This window comes from Grammomys surdaster, unplaced genomic scaffold (genome assembly GCF_004785775.1).
Source record: "Grammomys surdaster isolate TR1022 unplaced genomic scaffold, NIH_TR_1.0 124069, whole genome shotgun sequence".
NCBI classification, from domain to species: domain Eukaryota; kingdom Metazoa; phylum Chordata; class Mammalia; order Rodentia; family Muridae; genus Grammomys; species Grammomys surdaster.
The window spans coordinates 1-9,020 of NW_021619170.1; positions in this window are offsets into that span (position 1 = coordinate 1).

Below are 9,020 nucleotides of genomic sequence, written 5' to 3' on the forward strand. Positions count from 1 at the left end.
TCAAGTTATTAATTACCACATTAGGTCCATCCCTGCCTGCCTGATACCTTGTTTCCCACCATATTAGTCTTGGACTGATCCTCTGGAACTGAGAGCTTCCCAATTAAATTATTTCTTTGATAAATTGCGTTGGTTATAATGTCTTATCACAGCAATAGAAAGCCATTAAATAAATGATAAATAAGGTATGATCCATAGACACAAGATGTAAGGCATAGGGGTACAAATGGGTAGCATAAGATAGATCTTCCAAAATGGGAAAAATAGAAGAAATGTTATGTTACCCTTACATTATCTCTGTACTCAGAGCCTCATTCAGGCTCTAACAACAAAGTGGTAAATGGCAAAAATGACAAACATATTATTTATATCACCATGAACATGCCAGACTTTTCCTTTACCTATTAACATAGTACTGCTAACCTATCTATAAATCTCATCTTCTTGCAAGAAATGACATGTAACCTGGATTCAGTTTCTATGTAATAATATTTCTTTGTGTACCAGGGATTGTATTACATCAGGAAACATTTTTCCCAAACTATACTATGTTTAAATTTCTTGGGAATATACTGAGTGAGATCAGACTCCCCAAGTCTGATACAGGTTGAAGAAGTCAATTTAAACTGAATTTTCTTCATTACCTCTTCGCAATTTTCTTATGAGCCTGGACACTGGCAGGATTTCCCTTATTCAAAGGGAGGAAAAGTGAATCTTTGAATTGGAGTTATCAAAAGCTAGAAATCCTTGGGTAATGCTATGTCCAATTTTCTGAGGAACCGCCAGACTGATTTCCAAAGTGGTTGCACCATCTTGCAGTCCCACCAACAATGGAGGAGTGTTCCTCTTTCTCCACACCCTCGCCAGCGTCTACTATCACCTGAGTTTTTAATCTTAGCCATTCTGACTGGTGTGAGATGGAATCTCAGGGTTGTTTTGATTTGCATTTCCCTGACGACTAAGGATGCTGAACATTTCTTTAGATGCTTCTCGGCCATTCGAGTTTCTTCCGTTGAAAATTCTTTGTTAAGCTCTATACCCCATTTTTTAATAGGGTAATTTGGTTGTCTGTAGTCTAATTTCTTGAGTTCTTTGTATATATTGGATATTAGCCCTCTATCAGATGAAGGATTGGTAAAGATCTTTTCCCAATTTGTTGGTTGTCGTTTTGTCCTATTGACAGTGTCCTTTGCCTTACAGAAACTTTGCAATTTTATGAAGTCCCATTTGTCAATTCTTGATCTTAGAGCATATGCCATTGGAGTTCTGTTCAGGAACTTTTCCCCTGTGCCCAAGTATTCGAGGCTTTTCCCCACCTTCTCTTCTATTAGTTTCAGTGTATCTGGTTTTATGTGGAGGTCCTTTATCCACTTAGACTTGAGCTTTGTACAAGGGGATAAGAATGGATCAATTTTCATTCTTCTACATGTTGTCCTCCAGTTGAACCAGCACCATTTGTTGAAAATGCTGTCCTTTTTCCACTGGACAGTTTTAGCTCCTTTGTCAAAGATCAAGTGACCATAAGTGTGTGGGTTCATTCCTGGGTCTTCAATTCTATTCCATTGATCTTCCTGCCTGTCTCTGTACCAATACCATGCAGTTTTTATCACTATTGCTCTGTAGTACAGCTTGAGGTCAGGGATGGTGATTCCTCCAGAAGTTCTTTTATTGTTGAGAATATTTTTCGCTATCCTGGTTTTTTTGTTATTCCATATGAATTTGAGAATTTCCTTTTCTAACTCTGTGAAGAATTGAGTTGGGATTTTAATGGGGATTGCATTGAATCTGTAGATTGCTTTTGGCAAGATGGCCATTTTTATTATATTAATCCTGCCAATCCATGAGCATGGGAGATCTTTCCATCTTCTGAGATCTTCTTCAATTTCTTTCTTCAGAGACTTGAAGTTCTTGTCATAGAGGTCTTTTACTTGCTTGGTTAGATTCACACCAAGGTATTTTATATTATTTGCAACTATTGTGAAGGGTGTCATTTCCCTAATTTCTTTTTCAGTCTGTTTATCTTTCATGTAGAGGAAGGCTACTGATTTGTTTGAGTTGATTTTATAACCAGCCACTTTGCTGAAGTTGTTTATCAGGTTTAGGAGTTCTCTGGTGGAAGTTTGGGGGTCACTTAAGCATACTATCATATCATCTGCAAATAGCGATATTTTGACTTCTTCCTTTCCTATTTGTATCCCTTTGACTTCTTTTTGCTGTCTAATTGCTCTGGCTAAGACTTCCAGTACTATATTGAATAAGTAGGGGGAGAGTGGGCAACCTTGTCTAGTCCCTGATCTTAGTGGGATTGCTTCAAGTTTCTCTCCATTTAGCTTGATGTTGGCTACTGGTTTGCTGTAAATTGCTTTTACTATGTTTAGGTAGGGGCCTTGAATTCCTGATCTTTCCAAGACTTTTATCATGAAGGGATGTTGAATTTTGTCAAATGCTTTCTCAGCATCTAGTGAGATGATCATGTGGTTTTTTTCTTTAAGTTTGTTTATATAGTGTATTACATTGATGGATTTCCGAATATTGAACCATCCCTGCATTCCTGGGATAAAACCTACTTGATCATGATGGATGATTGTTTTGATGTGTTCTTGGATTCGGTTTGCAAGAATTTTATTGAGTATTTTTGCATCGATGTTCATAAGGGAGATTGGTCTGAAGTTCTCTAATTGAGTGTTATATCTCAAATGCAAATCCTCTGTATGTTCTTAATCACTAAACTATTTTCACAAATTCCTTCCTCAGTATATTAGTCCTATAAATAGATAAATTTTTCTTGCCCAAATAAACTCACCTGAGGTGTGTGTGTGTGTGTGTGTGTGTGTGTGTTCGTGTGTGTACAACTGTTTTAAATGAATCTCAGCTATTTCCATAAATCTGCTACACTTAAACAGTTTGTGTTGTTGTTGCTTTTGTTTATTACTCATTAAAGTATTATCGTGTTGTGATACTAGCACGGGGGGAAAAGGATAGGGATTTAGGACATAGAAAATTTTCTCTGACTTTTGTAACAGAAACATCCCATTGAACTTTAAGCCCTGGCAAAGTGAAAAATTCTAAGCATCTAAGCATCTGAGCATCTGGAAACACAAAAAGGAACAGTTGTAACAGCCAGCATTCTCAGTTCTGCTTCTCTTGGTGGTTTATGTCAAGGCTTGTATCACTGTGGAAGGAGTAGTATAACCTTGTTGAGAGTAAAAATTTGCAACATCTTCAGGCTTCAGGCTGTTGATCTTGAGAGAATATTGTGTGCCAGATCCACTGCCACTGAACCTCGATGGCACACCATCTGCCAAGCTGGTTGCAACATAGATCAGGAGCTGAGATTTCTCTGGTTTTTGCTGATACCATGCTAAAAACTTGTAAATGTTCTTACTTGCTTGACAGGTGATGGTGACACTTTTTCCAAGAGATGCAGAAAGGGAGGATGAACACTGAGTCATCTGGATGTCACATCTAGCATCTAAGATTGAAAAATTGAAAACAAATATCCACATGATTAATTCTGTTGTAACAGTATTTTGACTGAGACAGCACTGACTACAGGAAAGTCAATAAATCTCCAGTGCTATCTTCCTTACCTGTAAGTCACAGCAGCAGCAACCCCAGAAGCTGAGTGCGCACACCCATGTCTGTGTGTGCTCTGTGTGAGGCTGATTCATACAGGGTGTGACCTGACTATGAAGAAGTCATCCTGTCACTAGGCTGTGCTTTGGGTACATGCATATCAGCAAGCGATAGGCACAGCATGAGGACTTATCAGGTGTGTAGCTCATTACAGATCTGGAGATCTCTTATGTTTCCTGTTGAGAGACAGTACAGGTTTATTTGTAGGGAATGTGCTTGTCTTTGAACCACAAATAGCAATATTCTATGAGTGACACACTATTTTGATTGCTATCATGTTCTATGTAGAGTTTCTCTGTGATTTTTTTCTTACATGTCAGGGTGTTTCAGATATTGTACTGTTCAAGGCAGTACATAACTGGTTCCATTGTCTTTTCAATGTTAGGTGTAGACTTTGTCGTGCCATACAGCTTCTGTTTCTTTCTCCTATGTTTGTTTGTGAGCTTAAATTTTAGTTACAATATTTCTTCCCTGTCTTTTACTTATTCCAAATCCTACTCCCTAATTTGTCCCTGTTCTCTTTCAAATTCATGGCCTTTTTCCCTATTAATTGTTTTTGTATGCAATTATGCATTTGTATACAAACGCACACACACACACACACACACACACACACACACATACACACACATTTAAATATAATTCCTTGAGTCTGTATAATATTATTATATGTAAGTTTTCAGGGTTGGTATTTTCAACTTATAAAATCAATTGGTATGCTCATCTAAGAAGGACCACCTCTTCTACTGTCAGCTTTACCTGATTCAGGCAAGGGGAGAGAACTGGCTGGGAGCCCATGTGTTCAGAGACATTCTGACAGTACTCAAACACTGAGGAAAATAGGGTTGAAAAATTTCTCATTTAAGTGAATGGAAACACAGGGACTGGTTTTGTAGCAACTATCATTTGTTAGTAACTGTATATTATGCTTGATTTTTAGAGATCCCTGTACTGGAGTTTTATGAAGATGCAGTTAGCCACCTGAACAACCACCATTCTTGGTATGCATCATGCATTTACACTTTAGTTCATGCCATAATATTTGTTAATATCTGAGTAGGTTTTCAAATAAATTATGCTTTAATTATTAAAGCCCAACATCTTCTGAGTCTGGGAACTCATGTATAAGTTTGATCAAAAATTTACTTTGTCTTACAGAATTTTGTAATCATGCTCCTACTAACTTCAAAGTTAAACAGAAACCAAGAGGAAGTTTAGGCTGTCTCTAGCTCCTCCACAAGAACAACACCCTCATTCCCACCTTCATTAAAGGATTCTTAGATTATGTATTCAATATTAGAAAAACAATGAAGGGGGATTTGTAAATAGATGCTCACATTGAGAAATAATTGCTTTAGAGTTCTTGAATTCAAATGAATTGTAAAGTATGCTTTTCTGATCATTCAATTCTAATTAAATAACTACTTTCCCTTCAAGATAATGCAGGGTCATCTTTTATTGTGTGTGCTAGTCTTACACTTCTTCCTTCATAGAGAAATATCTTCTATGTTTCTTATGAAGATAGTTGTTCTATTTCTTTTTTTTAATAATTTATTTTTTCTCAAATCGTAATTCATTCACACAGGGGTTATAAACAGAGAAAGGCAGGATGTGGGGAAAGGAATGACACAGGAGTGTGGGTGCTCAGAGGGAATACAGATATCTTTCAGAACTGGGTATTGGCTGGGTGAAGGTTCAGGGGACAAGTCACTATGACTCTGCCTATGACTCACTTGTCCTTATCTAAGTTGGTATTGTCTGGCAAGGCAAGGTCTATGACTACTCGGGCTGTTAAATTTCCACAAAAGCTGCCTGTTTACATTAGCTTATAGCCATCTGTTTCAATGTTTTTCCACTGAGACCCAAGACTTGGTGTTAGTATACATGTATGACAGGCCTATTGCTGAATTTAGGTCTATGAATGATTTTAGTCCTTCTGTGTGTAAGCAGGGCTACCCTTGACATCTCCTCCCTTCTCTAAGTATAGAAGGGCTGTGGTAATTTTAATCTTGCAAAGGTGGGGATAGAGGCCTGACCTCCAGTATTTGAAGGGGATCTTGTAATGGCTGCATTCCCCCTGTTGTTGTCCAGTGAGGCATGAGGGCCATACCGATCGCAATGTCTTTTTCCTGGAGAGGGGATACTTTTGACATCAATCTCTATGCAGTCAGGCTTGTCCCTCAGGGAACTCAGAGAGATATTTTTATCTTTTATTTATATTCCCTTGGAATGCTTAGCCTCACAGTCTAAGCAAGAATTTAGATCGCCAGTCAGAGGGGGTTCTGGGTGGCCAGTCTCTGCTTGGTCTAGGGGCAGAAGTCCCCCCTTTTAGGTTGGGTGGAGGTGGGTTTTGGGAACACCCTGTATAAAGTAGCAACCTCATCTTGAGTCTCGTGGTCCTCCATAGCTAACTTATGATAATGTATATGAGTCGAATTTTGCTGCCAAATTATTAATCTGTTGTATCACAGAGTGATTCATTTTTACCAGGAAAGGAAAAAGAAGAGAGTTCTCAGGGAGGTTTCTCTTCCCTGGACGTAAATTGTTATTCATCCTATTTATGGTTGGGCCTGGCTTTGTGGGGGTACATATTTTTTTCATTAATCTTTTTGGTAGCCAGTTAGCTGTGCCTTCTGTGGTATCAGACAGGCATATCAATCCTCGGCCCCATAAGGGAACTGGATCTGGGCCATTCCCTTTAAGGGGAAGAGGGTCCTTCCCCATATCTGTGGCAAAGTTTTGTTGGTCTTGGTGGTGCCAGAGGCAGTCAGCAGCAGGTTTGCCATGAGCTATTAGCTTTAGAGAGATAAAAGTGAACAAGGCATGATGGAGAGAATTTCAGGGGGACTCCTTCTGGGGGGTACCATACCCCTCTTTTGTTTTTAAAGCCAATTTTTCAGAGTTCTTGTAAAATCAGGGTAGAAGCGCCAACAGTCGCTCTTTCCACATTCAGAGAGTCATGAAGACCCTACTTAAGGATATATAAATCTATATTAATAATCTTTTGTCAAAGGACTGTTATAGCACAGCTGGCAACAAATCAGACTATATAGTATATCGATTAGTGATAGCTTCTTCTACTTTTCGTGAGATTACCTCTCTTTTGTCATTTAATTTTTGAGTATAATTAGGTTTTACATCTCTCTTGAGAATATTGAACAGAAACTTAAATTCTTTTGTGGAGAGCTTAAAATAGGATCTTAGCCAATTAGCAACTCCTAGAAACTTTAGAAAATAATTTAAAATAAGTAAACTCTCTCTGTTTTGGAGAAGGTACCATGAGATGCTGAGAAAAAGGTATATTCTTTTGCTTTAGGGTGAAATGTTCTATAGATATATGTTAAGTACATTTGGTTCATAACTTCTGTTAGTTTCACTGTATCTTTATTTAGTTTCTGTTTCCATGATCTATCCATTGCTGAGAGTAGGGTGTTGAAGTCTCCCACTATTATTGTGTGAGGTACAATGTGTGCTTTGAGCTTTAGTAAGGTTTCTTTTATGAAAGTGGGTGCTCTTGTGTTTGGCACATAGATATTCAGAATTGAGAGTTCATGTTGGTTGACTTTTCCTTCAAGAAATATGAAATGACCTTCCTTATCCTTTTTGACAGCTTTAAGTTGAAAGTCGATTTTATTCGATATTAGAATGGCTACTCCAGCTTGTTTCTTAGGGCCATTTGCTTGAAAAATTGTTTTCCAACCTTTTACTCTAATGTATTGTCTGTCTTTGTCGCTGAGGTGGATTTTCTGTAAGCAGCAAAAAGCTGCGTCCTGTTTGCATATCCAGTCCGTTAGCCTATGCCTTTTTATTGGGGAATTGAGTCCATTGATGTTAAGAGATATTGTGGAGAAGGTGTTGTTGCTTCGTGTCATTTTTGCTAATAGTGGAGACATCATTTGTGTGATTATCTTCTTTTGGGTTTGATGGAAAATAATTATTTTCTTGCTCTTTCTAGGGTATGTTTGCCCTCCTTGTATTGGAGCTTTATTGCTATTATTCTTTGCAGTGCTGGATTTCTGGGAAGATACTGTGTAAATTTGGTTTTGTCATTGAATATCTTGGTTTCTCTGTCTATGATAATTGAGAGTTTTGCTGGGTATAGTATCCTGGGCTGGCATTTATGTTCTCTTAGGGTCTATATGATATTTGTCCAGGATCTTCTGGCTTTTATAGTATCTGGTGAGAAGTCAGGTGTAATTCTGATAGGTTTGCCTTTATATGTTACTTGGCCTTTTTCTCTTACTGTTTTTAAAATTATTTCTTTGTTTTGTGCATTTTGTGTCTTGATTATTATGTGACAGGAGGTATTTCTTTTTTGATCTAGTCTGTTTGGTGTTTCTGTAGGCTTCCTGTGTGATTATGGGCATCTCATTCCTTAGGTTAGGGAAATTTTCCTCAATAATTTTGTTGAAGATATTTACTGGCCCTTTAAGTTGGGAATCTTCACTCTCATCTATACCTATTATCCTTAGGTTTGGTCTTCTCATTGTGTCCTGGATTTCCTGGATATTTTGTGTTAAGAACTTTTTGCATTTTGCATGTTCTTTGACAGTTGTGTCAATATTTTCTAAGGTATCTTCTGCACCTGAGATTCTTTCTTCTATCTCTTGTATTCTGTTGGTGATGCTTGTGTCTAAGACTCCTGATTTCTTTCTTAGGTTTTCTATCTCCAGGGTAATCTCCCTTTGTGATTTCTTTATTGTTTCTACTTCCATTTTTATGTCCTGGATGGTTTTGTTCAATTCCTTCATCTGTTTGTTTGTGTTTTCTTGTAATTCTTTAAAGAATTTTTGTGTTTCTTTAAGGACTTCATGCTGTTTTCCTGTGTTCTTCTCAAGTTTTTTGATAGTGTTATTTATTTCCTTCTTATTGTCCCCTAGCATCATCATTAGAAGTGATTTTAGATCTGGTTCTTTTCCTGGTGATATGGGGAGTTCAGGACTTTCTAGTGTGGGAGAACTAGGTTCTGATGATGGCAAGTACCTTGAGTTGCTGATGTTTCTGTTCTTGCACTTGCCTTTTGCCATCTGGATCACCTTTGTGCTATCTGTGCTGTCTCTGACTGGAGCCTGTCTTTCCTATTATCTAGGTTGTGTCAGAATTCTTTGGGATGGGTTTTGCTGCTGGGGTTAGAGCTAAGGCCCAAGATCTGCTCAGTGCTCAGGTGGAAACCAGAAAGGGCCTGGACTCTGGGTCAGGAGTGGATTCCTGGGTCCCAGTGGGTCCCGGTTGCTCCCTGTTTGGGGCAAGGATTGCCACTTCCTAACCTAAGATACTGCTTGGGTTAGAGCTCCTGGGAGCCCCACCTTCTCTGGGTTCTGTGAGATTGGGTAGAGAGCTGACTCCCGGGATCTGCTGAGTGCTTGGGCTCAAACTGGAAGTAA